The sequence below is a fragment of the Heterocephalus glaber genome, unplaced genomic scaffold, assembly GCF_053883595.1.
Source record: "Heterocephalus glaber isolate CG9 unplaced genomic scaffold, H.glaber_assembly_v1.0 deba00001600, whole genome shotgun sequence".
Taxonomy (NCBI): domain Eukaryota; kingdom Metazoa; phylum Chordata; class Mammalia; order Rodentia; family Bathyergidae; genus Heterocephalus; species Heterocephalus glaber.
In genome coordinates, this window is record NW_028258372.1 from 32241123 (window position 1) to 32265555 (window position 24433).

The window sequence follows — 24433 nt, forward strand, 5'->3', positions numbered from 1 at the left end:
ACAACAAATGAAAACTGCTCTTCAGTGTTGCTTTAAGAATTTAGAATCATAAATTTTTCTCATTAAATTGAAATTTAACATTTATTTGCAAGGTTACATATTTTCAGTCTTTTAGATAATTTTAACTATTTTATTACTAGAAATCATAATAGAATTAAATCATCTTTCTTTTTATAATACTGACAGTTGATTAGAAGTAAAATCATTAGGCAAAATGTGAACGAATCAGTTATTTAAATAATTTACCAAATTGATGTTAAAATAATTCTCTAATTTATAAGTAATTCTAGTTGCAAAGTATAAATTTTATTTCACAATCTCTTCAACTATATTTTGTACAATAATTTCGATAATGGGAATGACAACTTTGCCTATTTTAATCTATGTACTTAATATAAAGCTTGAACTTTTCCATATATTTTATTTAATTCTGCTTATGAAATATATTAATTGTTTCTATGATTAGGTAAATATTGTTTTCTATTTCACATATTTGATTTAGAAACATTTGCTATTTAAAAGACATATATCCTCTCCAGAAAAATTATTAAAGTGTAGTGGGTAAATTTACCAGAGAACATTTAAATTTTTAGAAAATCTTGGTATCAACCATCTTTGTAATTTTTTCTACCATTTCTAACCATGCATGAAAAGAACTTTCATATTCAACGCTTGATTAAGTAGTCAGATTATCCTTGCCTCTGAAATTTGTTTGTTATTGACATTGTTATTCTCTATATCTAACTTCTTTAGGTCTTTCAAATGAGGTGAAAGCTCAGTAATTTTTGAAGTGATACATGAGTTTTTCAGCTAAGAAATCTAATTTCATTTTGAGCTTAATCACATCACTAAACTATGATGCTATAATGATTCAAAAATGGTCTCAGTACATTATTACTAAAATTATTTGATTGATATTCCTGTAATTTTGAGTCATCTTAGTAGTTTGTTCCCTTCATCAGTGTTCATATTTCATATCTGATCACTGAATTTTTTTGATAATGCTTCTTGATTTCTTTTCCTAACTAGATTTGCTTTAGGCTTTAATGTATTCATTTATTTCCTTAGAAAGTCTTATTTTTAAAATTTATTTGCTACCTAATTGAAATAAATTGCTTTTTAATATGCAACTCATATGTGAACATATCCAAATTTAATAGTTTTAAGGATTTTATTTCAATAACTTAGTTGATTGATTTTTCCAACAATATTAGATTTTATAATATCCCATCATTAATGTATCATTCATATATATGTATATATGTATAAAATTTTTAGCACAAAGAACACTTGATTTAATTACATCTTTATTAATAGTTAGTGATCATATAAGTTGCTAAATGTATTGACAACAAAAATATCACTTTAATTTAAAAGAATTAATATACAGATCTATAATTAATATATTCTCTAAAGACATTGTAGTGCATAAACTGTGTTATGCTCACAGTAAAAAGTAACTTACACTGGGAATGGTACAGTTTCTTAACTACTCAGCATTTTTCTCAAATAAGAACAAATCTTAAATTTTAATTAACCTGTCATTACCTCACATGTATACACTCTTCTTTAATATGTATACATATAATCTGTATATAATCCATCTCTGTATGAATTTATCCTAGCGACTATCACAAATAATCTTTTCCTTTCTAGAAGAATTTATAAAAGAATCTAATTAGTATTCAGATTTTTACTAACTCACCCCTCTGATAATTTTCATTAATTCTTTGCATTCCTAATTCTTGAAATTCCTGGAAAATTACTAGATTATTGAAATTTTAAATGTTTTTTTTAATATTCACTAATAGGGAAGATTTGTTTTAAAAAATTTCATGTATGTGAATTCAATACTTGGTTCTTGAAAGTTTAGTGGAAATTAATACATGAGCTCCTCTCTCAGCTGGTATCAAGATTAGAATGAATGGAAGAAATTATAAATGAGGATCTCTTTCAGTCAAGAGTTTCTTCCAAAAGACCAAGCCACAGTGATCTATTAACAAATATTAAAAGGACCAAGATTTCTTCCTTGGAGTAAGAGGGAACATGGTGGATATTATAAGTGTACATTTCTTCAATGGAATTTTATTGTTGGCTTAGATGTCTCCTAAACTGTGATGACCATAATTTTAAATTCTGTCAATCTGAAGTTTGTCTATGTGACAAAGAAGGAAAGTGTTTAAGGTGGGTGAGTTTGAGGGTCATAGCAATTCATTTATCTGGACTGTTTGTACTTAGTAGTAAGCATACAAAGAGTTTAAAAATTCTAAAGTTTGTCAGTGATTAATAGTAGGGAAAAATTATTAAATAATGTTCTTTTCCTGTCTGTGTCACTGAGTTCATTGTGTAGTTTCTGTATGTTTATGATTTTTGGAGGGTGCTATGTACCTTATTTCTCTGTTGCATCTTAATCACTTTGCTTGGAATGGTATAAGCAGTGGTGAGGAACAGTAGTGAAACAATATTTTTATCTACAAAAATGAATAAATAAGACTTTTAATGTTGCAATAAAAATTTCTACCATTCTATATAAATGTGTGTATATCTATATATTCTACATTTGTATATATGTATGTATTTATATATATATGTGTGTATATACATATATATGCGTATTTTATATATATATATATATATATATATATATATATATAAAAAGATCTGATCTTTTCCTGAATTAGTCTAAACAGCACAATAGTTTTGTCAATGAAAATACATGGCCCTAAATCCTGACAGTTCTGATAGAAAATTTCAATTTTGGCAACTGGGGATGTAGCTCAGTGGCACCACTCGTGCCTGCCTCTGAAGCTCAATGTTCTGAGTTCGATCCCCGGTACCCACACCCCAAAATTTATTTTTATCACTTGAAAGTTTTTGATTCTAGCCAAATGTTTCAATTTTTGAGACCATTATACTAATTTGTAAAATAGAACTATTGATGCTTCCTGGACAGAATATTAGTGTACTATAAAATTAACATGATATAGATGATGATACACTACGTGCTCAGTTGATGAAAGGAGTTATCCAATGCCAGGGAAAAGATAACAAACACTATTTAGAGAAAAAGGTTTAGCATTAAAAATATATTTCTGTCTGTTTTTACTCACACATAAAATGTGTCCGCATAATGATATTCTAAACCATCATTCCAAGTTTAAAAGCATTGTAGCCAACTTTAACTGGTTGAGTTATTTAACTATTAGTGTTTTTATAAGGCACTATGTATTGGAAGAATATGAATATGTAACCTAGGATTCGTACTCTCTAGGATAAAGTATAATTTGAGAGATTCAAATATGGAAATAAGTATATCAGTAGAAGTATATAAGGAAGATGTTCATACATGAACATGTGCATGAAGACAAGGATGCATGCTGGATTTTTAAAGATGAGGAAACAAAGGCAGCTGAGATTAGCAATTCTCATATTCTTTAAAAAAACGAGATGAGTTTTTCTGATAAGTAAATGAAGCCAATCCAAAAGTATAGCTCTGTGTCACAATGGAAAGTAATTGCAAGTATGTTCACTGACAGCTGTGTCTGCTACAGTGTTCAGCACCACACCAAAGGGTATATGAATCCACATAAAAGTTGCAAGCTCCTTCAATCATTGAAATATTTGTCCTTCTTTGAAGTTTGATCTCTACTTTGAAAACCAAACTGTGTGTCTGCACCTGTGTATATACTATTTTTATGAAAAAGTGTTAACAGTGTGGAAAGATTTAGGAAAATTTCATAAGGAAAAGATAATTTTAGATCGATATTATATGCTTAACTTAGAAAAGTAGTAATTGAGGTAGGAGTAGAAGAAAGACTATTTTGTTGTCCGTGTTTATGTGCTTAAAGTTACAGTGGTAGAGTAGAGATGATGTTTTCTCTAATAATAGAGTCCAATTTCACCAATGGTTAAATTGTATAAATTGTCAAGTGAGTAGCCTCTCTGCAAAGTTTACTTTATCATTTTTGTACTTCTATTCTTTCATTAATTCTGCAAGCATTTATTTATCTTCCAGTATATTGAGGAAATCCCAGCACAACTTGAATTGAAATAGAACACGATTGACCTGGAAGAAACACATTAGGTAGAAAACTGATAATTAATTGCAATGTTGCTTAATAGTTAGCATTACCAACAAAGTTGCAGCATGACTAGAAAAATGGAGAAGGTGATGTTGAAGAATTCTTCCTGATATTTGGTTCTGAATTTTAAGTGTCACCTTATTTTTATATAGAAAAGCCAGCTCTCTATAACTGCAGCAGAGTGCTGGAATGAATTCACAAATCCACCGTCCCAATTCTGGGTTATTTATTACTGAAAGGAACTGAGAAAACTGCTCTAACTGAAAGATGAAGAGCTTCAAGAATTTCCACTTTAAGTCAGCAGTTGGAATCTTAGTGCTACATAGTAAACAAAGCTATGCTTAGCATGGTGGCACATGCCTGTAATCTCAGCCCTCAGGAGGCTGAGGCAGGAGGATTGTCATGAGTTCCAGGCCAGCTTGGGCTACACAGTGAGTTCAAAACCAGCTTGAACTATAGAGCAAAACCTTGTCTCAAAAAGAAAAATTAGCCATATTTTATAGACGCTGGATATATTTAATCTTTGCACCTTTGCAATCTTCACAAATATTTTCCATAACTATTAATGGACTGTTAATTAACTATTGCTAATTGCATTGCACATGATATTTATGATTTCAGAAGTTTTATTGGAGCCTTAGTTTATACCTGTATAGTTCTGATTACATAAGAAAATCAATAGAGCTAGTTATGACAGTTCAAACTTTGTAGCTTTGGATATTGAATTTTATGGTTGCATTAGGAATTTTTGTTACATCAATTAATACTAGAAAAGCTCAATTGCTTTTTATCTAAATGCTATAATTTTGCACCAAAATTTGTGTTTTACTAATGAGAGTTTAAATATTTTTCCAGAAAGAATTCACTTAATATGTGATCACAGTCCATTAAATAATTGCATCTAAAATACTTCCATTAATTTTATAACTTAAATTTATGTTCTATAAATATGGAAGGAGGGAGTCATTTGGTATTGAAAATTCCTTCTAAACTGTATTTAGATCTATTATGAGCCTACATAGTGCATAATTTGTTCAAGAATAAATGGTTATCTTGTAGAGTTATGTATTTTGTGTTTGAAAAATCTGTAATATTTAAATGTTTTGTCTCCATATAATCACTTCTATTTTACATAAATTTATTCTTATCATTCAAATTTGTGCATACTTTTTCTAATCTATTTTATCATAATTCTTAAATACTGATTGAAAAATAAATTGGTAGAGGCAAGAAATCACTAGGTAGCTTCAGAATATGTACATATATGAAAAATCATAATCAGAACTATCTCTTAACAACTTGTACAAAATATAATACCTATCTTACCAGTCTTTAATTTTTCTTTAGGAATATAGTGAAGAATTATAAAAACATATCACAATATATTTCTTTTATAGTTAACTTTTACTGTTCTGATAAAATACTTCTACAGTTTACTGTTCTGATAAAATAATTGTCTTCCCCCTGATAAATTAACTGCTTTAAATTGGTGGATTATTTCCTGTTTTCAGAACCTTTCTCTAAAGTAGGTTACATTGCAACTGACTGCCTCTGACTTTCAAAGTTTTCTAGCTACCAAAAAATAAAAGATCCTATTTCTGTACATATGTCCCTGGAGAGACCCTGCAGCATTTGATTACTTCAGTCCCAAAGCAAAAGGTGATGTGAAGATCATTCCTATGTTACTTTACTTTTCTACCCATGATGAATGGAAAGAACAATGCAAATTGTATTCCTAGTTTTATTCAGTTGTGTGAATCAAATAAAATAATATCTGAAAGTGCTTTGAAAACTATAAAGTACTGTAGAAATATAAGGCAATGCTATTGATATTAGAAGAATGATACTTTTCACCCTTTGTTATGTTTCCCTTCATCCTGAAAAGTTGTTAGTTTAAATTGTTTTCTCATCACCCTTGATTTCTATTCATTGCTGAAAATGTTCATTGAATGGAGAGCAAGTTTCAGAGAAATGACTGCAATCAATGGGCTCTTTAATTTCAGTTTCAGATGCACTGTATATTGAAGTTTTACATACTACAACAGATAAAATTAAATAGAAATTTTATGCAGTTTGCTCACTTTGATTCACTGATCAATTGGAGTTAGCATTCTCAACAGGACATATGAATGTCCCTGGAAGTTTGATCTAGCAAAACCCTGCATCCTCTATTAAATTGCTAAATCAATTTAGTAGGAGATAAAGCCAATAATGCATATTTTTTAGCTTCTCAGATACTTAAATTTAAACTATGTTGGAGAACTCTTTTTCTAAAGAAAGTTAGCATATGAGTATGAGAATCATAAGCATTTGGTACAGCCTAGATTTTAAATAAACTGAAGGTGTGTTGTGATACAGTATTTTTAGTGTAAAAATGTACTAAAGAACATCTTTATGATTTCAAGACTAAAGAATTAAGACACTTTTACTAAAAACAGATTTTGATATGTTAAACTAAAAAGTTACAATTCCCTCCTTTTCATTACGATTATTTCTTACCTAAAGCAAGGTACTTTGTGTACCAAATTATTTTTGAGAAATATAATTTTGGTACTTCCTAAATTAAAAAGAAATATAAAATAGTTGAGTATTAAATCCCTGGAATATGATAGCCATAGACATGTGTGATATAATTTTAAATGTAATATGTGTCTAAAATCTTCGACCACAGCATTATACTGATTTCTGAGGAATGCTCTTTCTCATATAAGCTAAATCAAGAATAAAGTATGTTTCCTAGCCTTCCTTCACTGCTGAAAAGACAAATAACCATAGAACTCAGAGCTGAGAGGTTATAGAAAACTATTAAAAGAGCTTGAAATTGGTAATATTTGGTGAGATGTAATTAAATTGACAAGGTCTGGGAATTTATTGGAAGAATTACACCTTCTATAGTTGTAATAACTGGTTAAGTAGTTTAATAAGGATGCCGCCTTTGTGTCTGTCATTGGGCCAGAACTAAGCAGTGGCAGCAATTGAGAAGAGAAGATGGACATAAAAAGTGGGAACTACAATGCTAATCTGGAACTGAGAAGAATAGACTCGAATATGTGTCAATGTCTTGCTATCTTCAACTTCCGTGTACAGGTGATCCATAACATTAGCTGGAACTCTTTACTACAGACTCACGTGTGTGCTGTGCTCATGATTTTGGAGAAGGGGAGATCTGCTGGGAGCTGTGGACTTGTGAACATAGCTTCTGACCCACACCAATAAGCAGTTTAGAAAACGAATGAGAAAGTGCATGGAAACTACAGTAGGACCCGGCTTTCATCTGCCCTCAGACTAGGAAAAAGCTGCTACTTTATTTACACTGTTAAATCTGATGCATAAAACTTTTTGTCCATTGTAATGTAGAGCCATGTGGGGAAGAAAGTCATACTTAGTACTAACATAATGGTGCGTGCACCGTGGAACTAAGATACCGTCGTTTTCTTTCCAAGATAACACAAATTTCCATTTTGTTCCTTTTAGGTAATTTACAAACTCTCATTTCTCTGCTAGTTCTATTGTAGTCTTTATTTAGTAATAGCTTGTAACTTAAATATTAGATACAAAAATGTTCAGGGGTCTTTTTATCATTTTATTAATATAGCTGTTTTATGAAGATAGAAACACTGTAAGACTAGTGAATGCCATAATTATCATCTCTATTGTCACATTCCACTGCTAGGATATTAGTTTTTTGGTCAGAAGTTATTTATAATACTGAGACATTTTGTTATTCCACAAAGTTGGAGTTAAACAGAATTGGGTTGGAGAAAGTAAAACTACATCCAGAATATCTTCCTATCACAGGAGTCCAGTGTTCTGTACTTTTGTGATAGAACTAATCTATTATTACCAGCTTATCTAGGAAACTAGCTGGCCTTACCAGGGAATAGTGTTATGTGGGGCTCACTGTTTCCTGATACTGGCAGGTGGAGCTCAAAACAGTGGTTGTAGCTGAAGAGGCCTTGGTGATCAGGAGTCATTTGATTCTCCCGTATGAAACCTGCCCCTGCCATCCTTACCATTTTGTACTTGAGCCCATTAGGCAATAAAAGGCATGGCAACAGAAAGTCTCACTGTCATCAGCACAATGATGACTTATCTTGATTGATTGTTAACACTTTCCAGTTAAAGTCACTCTGAATTATGTATGTAGAACCCAAATATCTTGATATCCGGTGCCATTTCTGGATGAGTGATGCTCATAACTCTTCCCTAGATCTCCATGTTACCAAGCATCCATGCCTGTGGGCAGTTCTCTTTCCCAGAAAAATGAGCAACGAGCTGAGCTGCCCAAACTCCTGTCCACCCGGAGAGATAAGGTAATGCCCATCATTGTGGCTGGCTCAGGGTTCAGGCTGGCTGTTGGGGATCTGGCAGCCAGAAAGGATTTGCATACCAGCTGTTGCCCCATACCAACAAGGAGAGCTAGCAGATCCATGATAATGTGCAAGTCAAAACACTTGGCACGGCACGGATTTTCAGAGCACAAAATCGGTTGCTTTTCTACTACTGCCATCCAGACCTCACAGAAAATTTCTTTTATGAACAAATCTGACTTGGAAACATTCAGTGAGGGGAATTCTGGGAAACATGGTTTAGCTTAGCTGATGAACACAGAGCCACCGCACGAGGCCAGATATTATGGATAGGGAATGGAATACATTTGAAATGTGTGAAAAACTAAGTGAGGAAAGTAGCTGTCAAAGGTGATCCAATGGATCTTTCTTCAGGTGATTGGGTGAATGATGGTGTATGAACAATGTAATAATGAGGGTACTGTGATGCCTGTCTTATCTCTGATAATTAAGTTGTCACTACAAATAAATATCCAATTCTTCCTGTTGACAATAGGGAATCATCATTCCTGGTACTGCTGGTTTAGCATCCCTATTATCTTCTTTAGTTTGCAAAGAGTAGCCCCTACAGTGCTTTTAAAAGGGACCATTATTCCTCTTTCTAATAAATTTTTAATGTCTTGGTTGAAGAAATATACTTTAGGACCTTCCATTGTAGTAAGAGGGAGCTGAGCCCTTTGTTTATAATAGATTTATCCCACCAAGTTCATCTCTGAGCATTCAGAAATTTTCTTCTAAAAATTTCAGTAGTGTTCATTTTAATTATTGTGTAATAATATTGGCACAAATATAGTGGTTTAAACATAATTAACTCTTTCACAGTTTCTGTGGACTAGCAATCCTGGAGTAGATTAATGGGTTCCTCTTCTGAGGGATTGAAAGCAAAGTATCAACTAGGTTTCAGCCTAACCCAAGACTTATTTGGATAAGGATTCACTTATAAATTCCCAGAAATGGTTTGCAGAGTTCAGTTATAGAAGTGAGAGTTTTGTTCCTTGGTTGTTATTAACCAAAGTATTTGCTTAGCTCCAAGATGCTGTCCTGACTTCCTTGCAGTATGCTATTCTGAAACTCAGACACACACACTGTGAGGGGAAGCAGAGGTAATGTGAGCATAAGAGCAAGAGAAGAGACCAAGGGAAGGCGAGGATGAGAGCGAGAGAGAACTAGAACAAAGCACAGCACTGAATCTAATTTAAGATAATCAAATTACATGCGTACAATTCTGCACACTCTGTCACCTTTGTCTTAGTCATTCATAAGAAGTGTGAATCACAGAGGAGCATGAATGCCAGGAGCAAGAGGTAGCAGGACCTCCTCAGAGTCCGTGTGCCACATCTAGTGAGATCACCTTTATGTTTCAATGAATATAGGGTGCCATGAGTTAAAGCTCTTATTAGCCAAACTTGGAGATTATGAACAACACTGTGGTGCTCAAAACAGATGACTAAATCCCTTCCACTAAAAGAGAGTTTCTGTAGTGATAAATTCAGACCAGTAAAGTTTTATACTTTATCTTCTTTGATTTCATTCCCTTATATCATGCTCCCGCAGAGATATGTCTTCCAGATATTTTCCATTACTATTAGTAAAGGTCTGGTATAGATATCTATATAAACATAACCATATAAAATTACTCATAAACACAGGGCATTATTTTATGTACAGACTACCATCTTCTGGAAGGACATATATTTCCCTGATTTAGCTACATTGATATTTAAGGTTTAAATATTGAATAGTTTTTATTTGTTTATCTAATAAATTAGTTTTATAAAAAAATTAATGTCAGAGACAGCTGAACCTAAAATAGTGTACAGGGAAGGATTGCTACTTCAATGATTCCATGAAATATTTTGGTTGAAACTTCTCAATCATATCTCTCATCTCATTGCTGTATGTTTCTGTACCTCTACTACTTTATTGCCTTGAAAATTTGAAATGCAATTATGTTACTGTTTCAGGCTTGGTCTTCAGTTTTTTTTTCTTTTTTCATAAAAATAAGAGAAATCAAAAATACCATTGATATTTTGAACTACTATAGAGATTTTCTGGTTTTTCAGAATTTAATTTGTTCTTTGATACACTTCAGTGTTTCCTTTTGTGTTGAAGGCCATTGAATCTAAAAATTTGACAGTACAGACTTTATAAACACTGTCTTACTAGAGTGACTTAACACTGGTACCGTTTTGTCTTTTCAGACCCTCTCTTCTCTCTACATTTTATTTTATGACACTTCAGAAATAAGTCTGAGGAATCTTGAAACTACTGACTGACTCATATTAATGATGTTTTGAGTTACAAATATTTGAATCATATTTTGAAGATATATTTCTGAAATTACTCCTGCTGTCAATTCTTGCATTACCATGGTCTCTTCAGAAAATAAACACATATTGTACTGCAAATTTGAGAAAAGTTAAAAAGAGACAATTTACTTAATTAAGGTACATATTTAAAGACACCAAAAAAACAGCATATAGAATTTAAGTGCTAGTATTTGAGAGGACCTATTACCAGGTCTAGGTCTAAAGTAGTACTTCTGCAAAGTACTATCTGTTCTAACATGTCAGTAATGTCCTGTTTGAGATATTCTGTCTTAAAGGGAACACAGGAAATGAAGCCTAATTGAAGGTTGTTGACAGAGTAGCTCCAGAGTTAAAGGCCTGAAAAGATGCAATTATTCCAAATTTAACTGTGAGAGCAAGAGCCAAGGAAAAAACATCCTAGTAGAACTTCAGTCCTGCTTTTCTCTCCCTCTCCTATTCCTCTAATTGCAAGGGAATTGTGTCGATGCTATTCAGAGTTCACCTCCTGGCAACCCACAGAAGAGTAATGTAATGCAACGAATCTGGGATGGTCAATGGAGGAGATCAACTCCATTTATGTGGCTTCAGAGTGTGTATTGGCAAGGAGTGCTTCCAGGGACATAAAAGGGATTCTGGACTACGACTCTGAGGAACAACATGTAAGCTATGTAGAGAGAGAAAGAACTGAACCAAATACCAAAATTCAAATGACATTCATTAATGCTAAAACTACACTAGCTGTTAAGTCCAAATAGGGCCAAATGTGTTTCTTCTTTTCTCTTTTGTTTTTTGTTTAATCTTGATTACGTGAATATACCCACAATAGCCATCAGGCATTTTGTCTTGCTGAGATATTTGGTTTGTTATAAATCAGTAGTTTTCAAATTATGTTCACTAGAGGCCAAAATACTCTACACAGAACATTGAAGTTGCCTTGCCTCCAAAATCAAATCAAATCAATCACTTAAATGTATTTCACTTATTATATTCTTAATATGAACTAATCTTTAAATTAATATAAAAATGTAACACATTGGCATTACTTTCTTTGTTCTTCACTCTTGACTAAGAATTTTGAACCATATGGAAGCATCATATGAATGACAGCTAAGTAGAGTACTTTGGGATTTAGAGTTTAATCTCTTTGGAAGCATTAAAAATGTCATAAATACATGAGTAGGGCAAGTGCTGTTTGCAAAACAAATTTTGTTTTTATATGCACACCTTGAGAGTAATAAAGCAACTATTGAAAGTAAAGATTTAAAGGCCTTTCAATCATTTAAAAATAACGTGACAGTAACATAAACACAAATTTTCAACATCCCTGAGAAATCAAAGACAGTATTTCAAAATGGATGATATTATTGTTTCAGTAGCATCGGTTTTATGTTATGTGCACATACACATTGTATACAGTTGCTTATGATATTGAAGAATTTCAGTGAGCTCATTTCATTTACATGCATGTCCATAATTTACTTGCAAATGTGAACTGAAGGATATTGTATGCATCTTAAGTCTTTGTTCTGGAAAAAAATTATATCTGTTTAGAAGATGAAGTGCATATTGTCTTGTTTTCTTTTTCTATTCAGGGTCAGCAGTTAAAAGACAGCACCAACACGTATGGATGTGTGGAATATTTTGCATATATACTTACTCTCAAAGAAAGGGGAGACAGAGAAAGCACATTGTATTTGCTTGCCAATTTTTGTTTGTTAATAAAGTAGGATAATTGAGAAGGACTGAGATTGCAAAAAAGTGATGAAATTTCTATAATCATGTACTATAATCTATTTACCTAATCCCTCAAAAGTATAGAAATCTTTAATGATTATAATTCTCCATGAAATAGTCTATATTTAATTTGATTATGTTGAAGATTTACACTGTCCACATGAACCTAAACCTAGTATTTTCTTTCAGAGAATTATTACCCAGAAGTATGAGACTACAGAAACAGTCATTGCTTCATTGCTAACTTTGAGAACTTTCACTAAATCACTTTACCTGAGTGTTCCAGTAGACACATACTCTGGACAAGAGATTGATGCGTTGCATACTTCTTCCCAGAACAAAAGATTATTCAGATGGGCCAATCATTTATGTATTAAAAACAGTTCATTTCTCGAGTCACCTTTATGTTCCCTTATTTCTGTATCCACTGATCCTAGACACTTAACAGCAAATTTTAGTCAATCAATATTAGATCTTCACAGTGAAATTCCTAACAAAACTTCCCTAACAGAGAACCCAAAGCTCTAATAAAGGCTGCTACTATTCATCGTCTCAGGCAGCCATTGTAACACTCTGTCAGTTGATGTTTTTCCTTACTGCTGGAGTCAGAAACCCAGTTTTGCTTTATCATCCAGGTGTTTTGTTTATTTGTTGAGGACTCAACAGTTGAGAAAACCAAGTTGTCACAGTATACTGTAGTGTAGGATTTATATGTTTTTGTCTCTGTGTCTATTTTCTGCTTGTTTATTGATCATCAATGATCTTTGCATACATTATACAACTATATACATCCTTAGTTTTCTTTCATGTAAATATTTGAAATGACTCCTCCCTTACTTATATTACGTTTACAAAGTGTGAAATACAACCATTTTGTTTGGGAAATTCAAACAAATATTTCCTACATCTAAGTACAATTAGTATTCTAAAACGGTAACAAAAAATTAAAAAAAAAATCTCTGATAGATTATTACCCATTTTAGGCTATGTGTGAATATATCTTGTTCTCTGCCTGGTGGGAAACTCTGCCTCATACCTAGTTCCTGGGAAACTATGAGAAAGCCCAGGAAACAAGATGAAAAAGAGGAATTAAACAGTGGGAATGTATAGACATTGAAGGCACCTTTACAGAAAATACATTAGAGGGGAAGTAATCTGGTACAAATAAAAGTCTGTGTAATGCTCAAATGATCAGTTTCAATTTAAAATGTGTGGTTACAAAATAGGAATATAGGATAGTCCATGCTTTCTGATCAAGACAAGCTAATGTTCCCCGCAGTTGAACTAAACATTAGACCATTTTTTTAGACCTATTTTCATTTTTCCTCCAAGCACTTTATTTAGAAATTGTTCGCCTATAAATTATTTCTTTGCTCCTTTGTGCTATGAATCTTTCTTGCCCCTGGAAAATGTCTTTCTCAGAGAAAAATCCCTTTGAAAGGTGATCACCAATGAAGATATTGCCAGGTCTCCTCACTTCCTTCAACCAACCAGTGCTTTTTAACTTTTCCTCATTTGATTAAATTTTATAAGCGGTAATTTTCTAAATCACATGCAAATGGTAGAAAATTCAAGGCTTTATTAGATATGATAAAACAGTCACAAGAAACCCAACCTCATTTTCACAATCTTCTTAAAAACTGTGTTCATTAAACATTAGATCAAATCATTTGGCAGAAGAGAGTAGTTGTAGGAACTAGGTGGATAATATTTGTTATAATTCTGCTATAGTTGTATTTTGTGCTTTCTGTATTTACTGTGGAAATTGCATCTTAATCCCTAAAACTATCTTCTAGGGCACTTTCTCACTTCTACTCCGTTGTCTGGCTTGGTTTCTTACTTCTCTACTGAACACCAGCATCTCCTTAAGAATAGTTACCAAGCTCTAGTCCTTTCGCATGCAGACTTGAGGAGACATTTTTTCTTTCTTTATTTTACTGATCAGACTAAAATGACAAAGGAGTAATACACACAAAGCATCTGTCTTAGGAAGACTTCAGATTCATAACACTTTGAATAAATATTCTTGATGTTTTTACTCTATCAAATGAATAATTTAATACTTTGCATTTATTATTCATTGAATAGGTTTTCATAAAAAATATTCATCTTATGGTACTAAACTTAATTTGTGATGCATAATTTACCATATCTTCCTTTGTTAATACACTAAAAATGAGGCGATACCAACATTGAGAAAAAATTGCATCAGTAAGAAAAATGTTAATTAAATATCTATAAAGAAACCCGGGTATCTTAGCCCAAAGCGGTAATCCTAACACTCAGGGAGGTTGAGGCATGATGATCACAATTTTCAACCTATTTGGGGCAGAAACCCTGTTTCAAAATAAAATAAATATATAAAAAGGGACTGAGGACCTAGCTCAGCATGTAGGCCATGGCCTGGGTCCAATCCTTAGTAGTGCAAGAGAAGAAAAAAGAAAAACCTGGTAGGAAATAAATGTAGAAATATGGGTAAGGTTGAGTCTTATGTATATTAACCAAAGGAAAACCTCACTCATTTATCATATGTATTAATCAGATTTTCTGTCTCTGAGACACAATATCAGATAACCACAGCTTAAATTAGGAGAGGCTAAATTTAGCTTGTGTTTGCAGAGAATTCTGTCCATGGTCACTGGCCTCTAAGTAGAAACATCACCATGAACGGGCTTGGTAGAGCAAATATGGAAGGTCATAGAGACTGTAGGGCATGTGTGCCGGGAAGGAGGGGCCTGGAACATGTATAGCAGTCAAAGTCACACATTGTCCTCAGTATGTTTTCATGGTTGTTTGCATAAACAAGACAAAGGTCAGCTAACGAAGAGTTGGGCACTCTGTGTGATCAGATTGGTGACTCAATTTCTTTTCTACAGTCAGAAGACAAAGCAAAATTTAGTGCATCTGACAGTCATTGACCACTTCTTCACTGTTTGGGACCATATTTTCAGAGGTAGTGCATTACAGTTCTATTGACATGATTTTATAATGATTGTGAGAATAATTAGGAGATAGTAAATATGTATTTGTCAAATAAAAGCTGAATTGACTGAAAAGCATAATGGCATTTTTCTTTCATTTTACTGTTAGAACATTTAAAGGTGTATCTTAAAGGCATTTCTGTACAATTGCCTGTTTAGTCCAAATATAGGCAATCTATGTTGCTGGGGTACCTCACCAATAAGAGATCTACGTTGCTTTCTTAAGGTAAACCATGAGGTGTGATCGATAGCAAGATTGATAGCAGCTTCTCTCTTTTGGGTATTTGGTTTGCTTGAAACTTCTGGACACTAAAAAGGAGGAGGTATATTGATTAGTTTGGTCAGATCTCAACAAACACATTTGTGATTTGATCCTACTGTTGATTGTATAGGTGCTTTTCTTCCTTTTTTCCCTTTATTCCATTTCCTTACTTGTATATTATTATACAATATGTATAATAATGGCTATACAATAAATTGCTTCAAATGCTATAGAACTATAAACTGATTTATATCAGAATTCTCAAGGTTATAGTTGCTGTATTTAGATATTATATACTAGGTGAGGGTTTTGAACCTGACTACACATATTCACTGTATATATTCAGCAAATGAAATGTATGCAAAGTACATGAAAGTAAAGGCTAATATATAATATGTAAAATAATAATCTTTGATATTCACTCACTACACTTTATCACTTTAACAAATTTATAAAATATGACAAAGAATATTTCTGTTATTACTTCATAAATTATTCAACTCTTTCCATAAATTCCTTTCCTCCAATCTTGTCAGTTTTACATTGTTGCATCAAACTGCTTTTAAAGCTTTAACTAAACCAAGAATTTTAAAAGACGATATGATTTCAATGTATAAATCCACATTCAGCATATTCTTTCTGTTTGAAACATTATGCAAAGTGTTGCAGTCTATTAGATTTAACATGAAATTTCTATCACATAAAAACTTACGAAAAAAACTTGTGATTGCAATATAAAAGCATAAAATTCTGTTTCCTGTTTGCATTCTAAATTTTAATTTATAAAGAAAGAATAATAAACTATTACTTAGTGATAGTCTTTGAATGAATTAATGTTTGTGGATTTCTATCATTGTAATGGGAATAAAGGCTACATAATTTTGACCAAAACTTTTATACTTAGTAAGCTAAATGTCACATAAAATGATTGGTACACACCTGTAATTCCAGGACTCCGGAGGTTGAGGCAGAAGGATTGATGTGAGTTCAAGACCCACTTAGGATACATAGTGAGCTCAAGGCAAGTCTGAATTGCACTGTGTCAAAAAGAAGAAAAAAAGGTAAAATTTTGTAAAGTAGGAAAAAAGAGAAATGCCAGAATCTTAAGCCAGACTTTTCCAATAAGCATTGCTCTTGGCACAAGCTTGTAATCCCAGCACTCTGGAGGCTGAGGCAGGAGGATCACAAGTTTGAATCCAGCCTGGGAAATTGAGAATTTGTTTCAAAATAAAAATAAAAATTAATAATAAAGGGCAGAGGAAGTAACTCAGTGTGAATGTCTTGGGTTCAAGCTTCAGTACCATTAAAAACAAAAGCCCTTCTGTGCAATACATCTTGAATCTCCACTTCTCTGCATCATCACGAAGACATCCCAGTTAATGTCATTATTTTCTCACACTACTTCAGTCTCTGCCTACTTAAATCAGATAGCCACATTTTCTTCTTGAAAACGTTCTATGATTTTCCACTGAAACCAGGGAAAATGCAAACTTTTAACTTTGTTATCAAATTCCTATGATTTAAACCTTTTTTTTCTTTTTTTTTGTTTATATATATTTATTGGTACATTTTAAGTATGCAATACGTTTATATTTATCATTGGGTGCTTGTACCTGTACATGATGTATCTTGGTTCTTATTTTTTCCCCATTACCTGTGCGTCCTTCACCCCTACACCCTTCCCTATTTACATAGACTTTGTTTTCATTTTTTTCTTTCTCATAATTTTTCCTTTCCCTTCTTCCTTTTCCCCTTCCCCTCCCACTACCCCTACATCTTTGGACCTTTTCCTATTTCAAATTATCAACTATTCATTTCAATCATTGTAACTTTCGTTTACACTACCAGTTTCTCACACTGGAGAAACTATTCAGTATTTACACGTGTGTCTTTATTTCACTTAAGAGTATGGCCTCAATATGCATCCATTTAGCTATAAGTGTCTCTAGGAAGAAGTGAAACTGTCATTATTTAACCTTTTTTCTTTGAAATTTCATGTTTAATCATTGCTCCCTTTTTATTATTATTCAATCACAATAACCCTAATTTTCTTCCAAATCAAACCCAATGTACTCGTGCTTCATGAATTTTTGCATTTCCTCCTGCTCTTCAACGACCTATTTCTGTTTCCAATTCTTACCCCAAATGTCACTACCATAGAGATTGTAGCTCTACCCAACCCATGAGTCATTTTCTATCACACCTATTTTCTTTGTAGAATTTATCAAAATTTGAAATCATCTTTGGACATTCATACTTTGATTTTCTTGCCTGTATTTCTCAAGGAAATTTAGAAGTGAGGGAACTTGTATTATTACTCCTCATAGCTCTGTTCCTAGCATAGTCACAGTAAAGCCCTAATACTGCAAATTCTTGTTTAATAAAATAATGTTTCTTAATAGTATAAAAACAAATTTCCTTAATTCCAAAATTAAAAAAATAAGATTTATGTTCAGTGGATGGAAAAGATTATTATCTTTTACTTTCACTTACAGTTAAAAACTCTGGCAAATTTTTTGAGTAATAAATTTACACTTGTAAGGAACAATTGAACCGATATTAGCAAGGACAAGTGAGCTAACAATAAGCTCCCTGAAATCTATAAAGAGAATTGATTTTTAAATGGTGTCTAAACTACAGGTAATTCTTCTTCACAGGAAAATTCTTCAGGCCGAGTGATTGCTCATTGAATCAAAATCTATTCTTCTGTTCCAAACACATCCAGTTTAGAAATGATTTTGAACAGTTACTAAGATTTATGAGGAAAGGAGTAAGTTTGTCTGCCGTAATGTTCAAAGTACTTGCAATATTACACCACTTGTCCTCCATGTTGAATCTAAAAACAATAGAGAAAGGGATACTGTTAGAAATACATGCATACATACATACATACATATATATATATATATATATATATATATTTACAACACTCTAGTAAAACACTTAAAACTCAGTTATGGTTGTTTTTTTACCCAATGTTTGATAAATTTTACAGATTGAATTCTGCATAGCTTTTAAATAATTCACTGTAGCAACACCTGGTAAAGCTACAATATATTTAAGGCTTAATGTGGGCCACTAGCTTGTTTTCATTTAATTCTGAAAGTAACTTAATGACATTGATTACAATTATCTTTTATAAATGAAAGTTTGAAAAAAAAGCATGTTTTCATTATCCAGTCTCCAGTTGATGGGCAATTGGGTTGTTTCTAAGTATTAGCTATTACAAACTGTGCTGCTATAAACATGAGTGCACATATATTGCTGTGGTATGATGCTTTTAACTCTTTTGGGAAGATACCCAGCAGGGGACTAGATGGTTCAAATGGGACCTCTAATCTTAATTTTTTTGGGTATCTCCATACTGATTTCCAGTGGTTGCACCAGTCTGCACTCCCACCAACAATGGAGAAGGGTTCTTTCTTCCCCACAATCCCATCAGCATTAGTTATTGGTTGATTTCATGATAGCCATTCTCTCTGGGGTGAGGTGGAATCTCAGTGTTGTTTTCATTTGTATCTCTTGAATGACCAATGATGTTGAACATTTTTTCATATGTTTATTTGCTGTTTCTACATCTTTGTCTGAGAAATGTCTATTCATATCAGATGCTCATTTTGGGATTGGGTCCACAGTTGGTGGGAATGTAGACCCTTGCAACCACTGTGGAAATTAGTGTGGAGATTCCTCAAAAAAATATGACTAGAAATTCCATTTGACCTAGCTATCTCCCATCTCAGTACCTTTCCAAAAGAATTAAAAGCATCATACCACAGTGATACATGCATACCCATGTTCATAGCAGCACAATTTGTAACAGGTAAATCTTGGAAATAACACAAATGCCCCAAAATTGATGAATGGATAAAGATGTGGGTTTTTAAAAAATATATAATGGAGTAGTTCTCAGCCATTAAGAAGGATAAACTTAAGATATTTATAGTGAAATAGATACACCTAGAGACCATACTCTTAAGTGAAATAAATCAGGCACTGATGTGTAAATATCACATTGTTTATTCCATGTGAGAAACTGAATGTGTAACAAAGGAAAAAATATATAATAGGTAATGTCAGAATAGAAGGGAAAAGTTCAAATAGGAAGAGGCACTAGGGAGGGGGGGAGGAGGAAAAGAAAGGGAAAAGGGAAAAAATGAAAAAAGAAAGAAAATAAAAACAAAGTTTTTGTAAATAAGGAGGGGAAGAAGAGTTGAAGGGAGGGGAGGAGAATGGGCAATAACTAGAACAGGTACAAATTCCATATAATGAATGTGATAATTTTGTATATCTAAATTCAACAAATAAACTTAATTAAAAATTAAAAAATGAAAGTTTGAAGTTTATAAAACTTTTCAAATCACTGTGTTACATACCTCTGAGTATTTTTAATTAAATTTATTTCCAGGTTTGTTTGACTGTAAATGCTTTGTTTTATCCATTAAAAATGGATTTATATATTTGTTCATCTCCAGGTACATGGTTGTGTGATATTTAATACTTATTTATATTTATCAGCTTCCATTTTTGAGTAATAAGCATGTCTAGTTATTTTAAGAGAAGATATGACAAGTAAATTTTATTAGCATTTATTTTATAATAAAAGAAAGTTAGCATTGAAAATGGACCTTTATGTAGTCTAATTATAGCCTGCTGTGGGAGTATGCATTGGTCTTTCTGGAAAACAAAGTTTTACAAATTTCATAACATTATATTACTGATAGAGAAATATGGTAATAATAAGTAAAAATTTATGAAAACCTAAGTATAGTCAATTAAATTAAAAATTTAATGACTGATGCAATGTCACATAATCATAGGAAGTGTTATTGAAGAGTTCTTGTTTACATGGAAATAAGCCCACATAATACAAAACAATTAAACGGTAATAGAAAATTGAACGTAGGATAAAAATCTCATATATATATAATATATATTAGCTGAAATAAGCAATATACATCAGTTTATGATCAGTTTTTTAGTCCAAATCATGAGTCCAAAGTGTGTAGTATTTATTCCACAAGGTGAATGAACCTTTTTTTACATACTTCCAGGCTGACAGTGTTGGAAAAACAAAGTCATCTTTCATGTTGCCTCCAGTAGAGGGAGACAAAGTAGGGAAGACTGTACCTGGGTCCTCATCCAGAGAGGGAGGCTGAGTCACAAATACTCTTACTAAGCAGCTTCTGGTGCCCATCTTCTGTGGAGAAGAGTAGATTGGGCATTGGTGTTATTTAAGGAACATGGGCCTCTTTAGTGTGAAAAATTCAATTTCTGATTAAATAAAAGACAAGCATGCTCATTAAGACATTTAGCAGGCCTAGCAGGAAGGGCTCCTCTAGAAAACATCAAAATTCATTTTATCCCAATCCCAATGTCACTCTTTTCCAAACATAGACAAAATGAAATGAATACATCAGATGTGTGTGTTTTAACCCTTTCCAAAAGATCAGAGCTTCTGACGTATAAAGGGTAGATTTCTTAATCTTTTAAAAGATGGCTATTTTTAAGGGCTAGGAATATCTACATACCTATCTATATAACTATATATACTATATATAACTACATATATAACTATAACTATATATATAAAACTTTAACTATATATATAAATATATATATATATTTTTCTGCTTTTTTGCTTTTTTTTTTTTTTTCCAGAGGGACAATGTATAATTCCACAGCAGACAAACCCTACCAGTTTTGGATGAGAGACAGAATGTGTTATTTCTTCCAGCTCTGAAAGAAAGCAGGCAGTCACCAAGGGGCACACAGAAGGTCACTTCAAGGAGAGGAACACAAGCTTGAAATGCGGGAGGTGTTTTACTATAATAGTCAGCGTGCTGTGGATTGGACATTTTTAGTAATTCCACACGCCTAAGTAGTGCCTATCCCTAGATACTGGCATTCAGGCTTCTGACAGCAGGGTTTCTGTTTTAACTCAGTACCACCAGATATTGTTAATTTCAGGTGAATTATTAGATTTCTCTTAAAATTGTTTATTTTTATATTATTTAAACTGCAATTTTTTTACTTTTCCTATTTTTTTTTAAATTGTTAATTTTCTTTCCTTGTTTTCTAAAAAATTAATTTTGTAGCCTGGGGATGTTGCCCGGTGTTAGAGAACTTGCATAGCAAGTTTGATTTGTAAAACCACCAAGAAAGATAAAAACCAAAATAATACTTGTTTGTGTTTTTATTAAGTGATATTTATTGAGTGCTTACTATATTTGGCAGTGTGGTGTCATCTTTAAATATAGTACACTTAATCATGTTACATACCTATAACAATCCTTAATTTTTAGATGAAAAAAGTGAAAGATAGAGAAATTGTTACCCGGAATTAAAGTTGTGTTGCTAGAATTTGACCTAGCACTTTCTAACAAAGAATGTAACTTCTTAAAAACAAAATGACTTAATTACTGATTTACTCTCATATATAACAATTTTGTTCCCAACTTATTGGTCATGTGTGGTATAAGCTATTCTTATGAAGTTTTGGTCTACTGTGCTTTTATTTCTGTTGGAAGTACTTTATTTGTCAGCCACATTTACTTACATCAATATTATTTTGTTTTGTTTCTTTCTTTATGGAGTTCAGAAATCTTTATTACAAGAATAGTCATTCACATTGATACATTTCCAATGTTCTTATGATATCCTTTTAATATATATTTTAAGTATTAATATTTATTTGAGCTTATTTAATATATGGATATATTTTCCAATAGGTTAGCCTCATATTAATACTATAGACAGAATATATTTACTCATTTCTACTGATTTGACTTGGTGTACTTATATAAACATATAAATTATTACATGTAATTTGGTTTCATTTGTAGAAATTGTATTTGTCATACTGCCTGTAACACATTGTTTTAATTAAGCCAGCCTTAAAATCCTTAAATTATCTAGCATAAAATGTTTCAAAGAAGAATTATGCTGGCATAAAATTTCCATTTAGCATTTTTATTGGTATTTCATTAAATTTATATCTCAGTTAAGGGTACATGATATTTTAGAATAGTTGCATTTTAAAACTGAGAATCAATGTGATTATTTAAATCGGTAACCAAATATCTAGTTTCTTTTTTTTTTTTCGTGGTGGTGGTTTGTGGTTTTGATGGAGGGGAATATTAAGACAGGGTCTTGCTATGTAGTTCAGTCTGGCCCTGAGCACACTATACAACCCTGTGTCAGGAGGCTCAAGAGTATTTGAAGTGAATGTGAAAAAGGAAGGGACTTTTTTGACGACAGTTCAGGACTCCTGGAATGCATGGTCAGAGTTTTGAGCAGATGTGCAAGTCAACAGTCTGCAGAATCAAAAGCAGTTATTCTCATAGATGTTTGCTTTGGCCATTGTGTCCCTTTAATAAAATTGCTTAAAATAGGTCCACATGTGTCATGTTATAAAACATCCCATTCTTTCCGTGTCCACTGACTAAAACAAAAATGTTGCAAGTGCTTTTCTGCTACATTTTTGTTCTTACCTCCTTGAGTTACAGATAAATAACCACAGAGTTCTCGGTCAGGACTGGTTCCCTGAGGCTCTCTCATGCTGAAGAAGCAGCCCTTCTGGGTTCCCAGTGATTTAACCAAGTTTTGTGTCAAGTAATCTTTTTCACACTCTGAACATGCATGTGCACACACTGTGTCAGCCCAGGCTTGGCACACTCACAGTGGTCCTGGTGTGTCTTCAGTTTCCTTATATAGACGCTACATATGTCTTAAAATTCATTCCCAGTCACTCAAGAAATTATTTTTCACTGTAAATTGCTTACCTTGGAGTATATATCTTTCCATTCACAAAGACTTTTGTTATACTCACTACTTTAAAATTTAGAAATGATTTTTAACTACAAAAGATTCCTTAACAGAAAGCAAATTATTTTAACTATCAAGTTCACTTTTCCCTTTAAGAAAATTTACAGAAAACTGTTTTCCTCTAATGAAGATTTGCAATATACAAATGCATTTTTAGTTATACATTTTCTCCCTTGAATCAGGTGTTAAATCTATAATGAGTACTATGCAACCAATGTAATATTTCACTATTAGATTTCCTGTCCTGAAGTAAACAAAACTAAATATAAAATAATGAATATTGCTGACCATATAATCAAATCAATTTATCAGCTTAAATCTGTATCATCAAAGAAGAAGCAGAAACAAAAACATGAAATCATATTAGACACATTTCTCCCTGCATGCCTGTCACAAAACTCAGCATCCAGTTATTCTCGTGTGTGCTTTCAAGATCCACCACTCTAACTTGTCCCTCTGATTATCCCAAGGTCATGGTAAGAAAGGTCAGTAGTTCAAATATGTTAGTGAAGTAAGAAAAATATTATTTTATGTGCTATAGTTTAGATATTGTTTGAGTTTCCCCAAAGGCTTCATGTGTTGAAACTGAATCCTTATCATGAGATACTAGAGTAGTCCATACTCAACTTGCCTATTTTACTTGGAGATGAGGCTTTCTAAGTGATTAGGGTTAGATAAGATCAAGAGTTTGGAGCACACATGAATGAATTTTGGTGGCTTTATAAGGGCAAGCAGAAACACACACACACACACACACATATTCCCTCATGGGTGCTCATGTTTTGTCTCTGGGCATTTATATCCTGCACCAGGTCAGGAGTCTTTCAGCAAGGAAGTCATCAGTAGATGTGGTCCCTTGTCCTTGATTCTCCAGAACCAGGAGACAAAATTA

The 24433-nt window shown here is 32.6% G+C and overlaps 1 long non-coding RNA gene across 1 annotated transcript in view; it reads right to left on the reverse strand.

The window, feature by feature from the left end:
- Positions 1-14033: 14033 nt before the first annotated feature.
- The window catches only part of LOC147823163 (uncharacterized), a 30232-nt gene continuing 19832 nt past the window's right edge, over positions 14034-24433 (reverse strand). Inside the window, exons 2-4 of the long non-coding RNA XR_015444203.1 lie at positions 20845-20914; positions 16657-18553; positions 14034-15764 (exon numbers count right to left, since the gene is read on the reverse strand). This is a non-coding gene — a long non-coding RNA (uncharacterized LOC147823163). The remainder of the gene's footprint in view (positions 15765-16656; positions 18554-20844; positions 20915-24433) is intronic.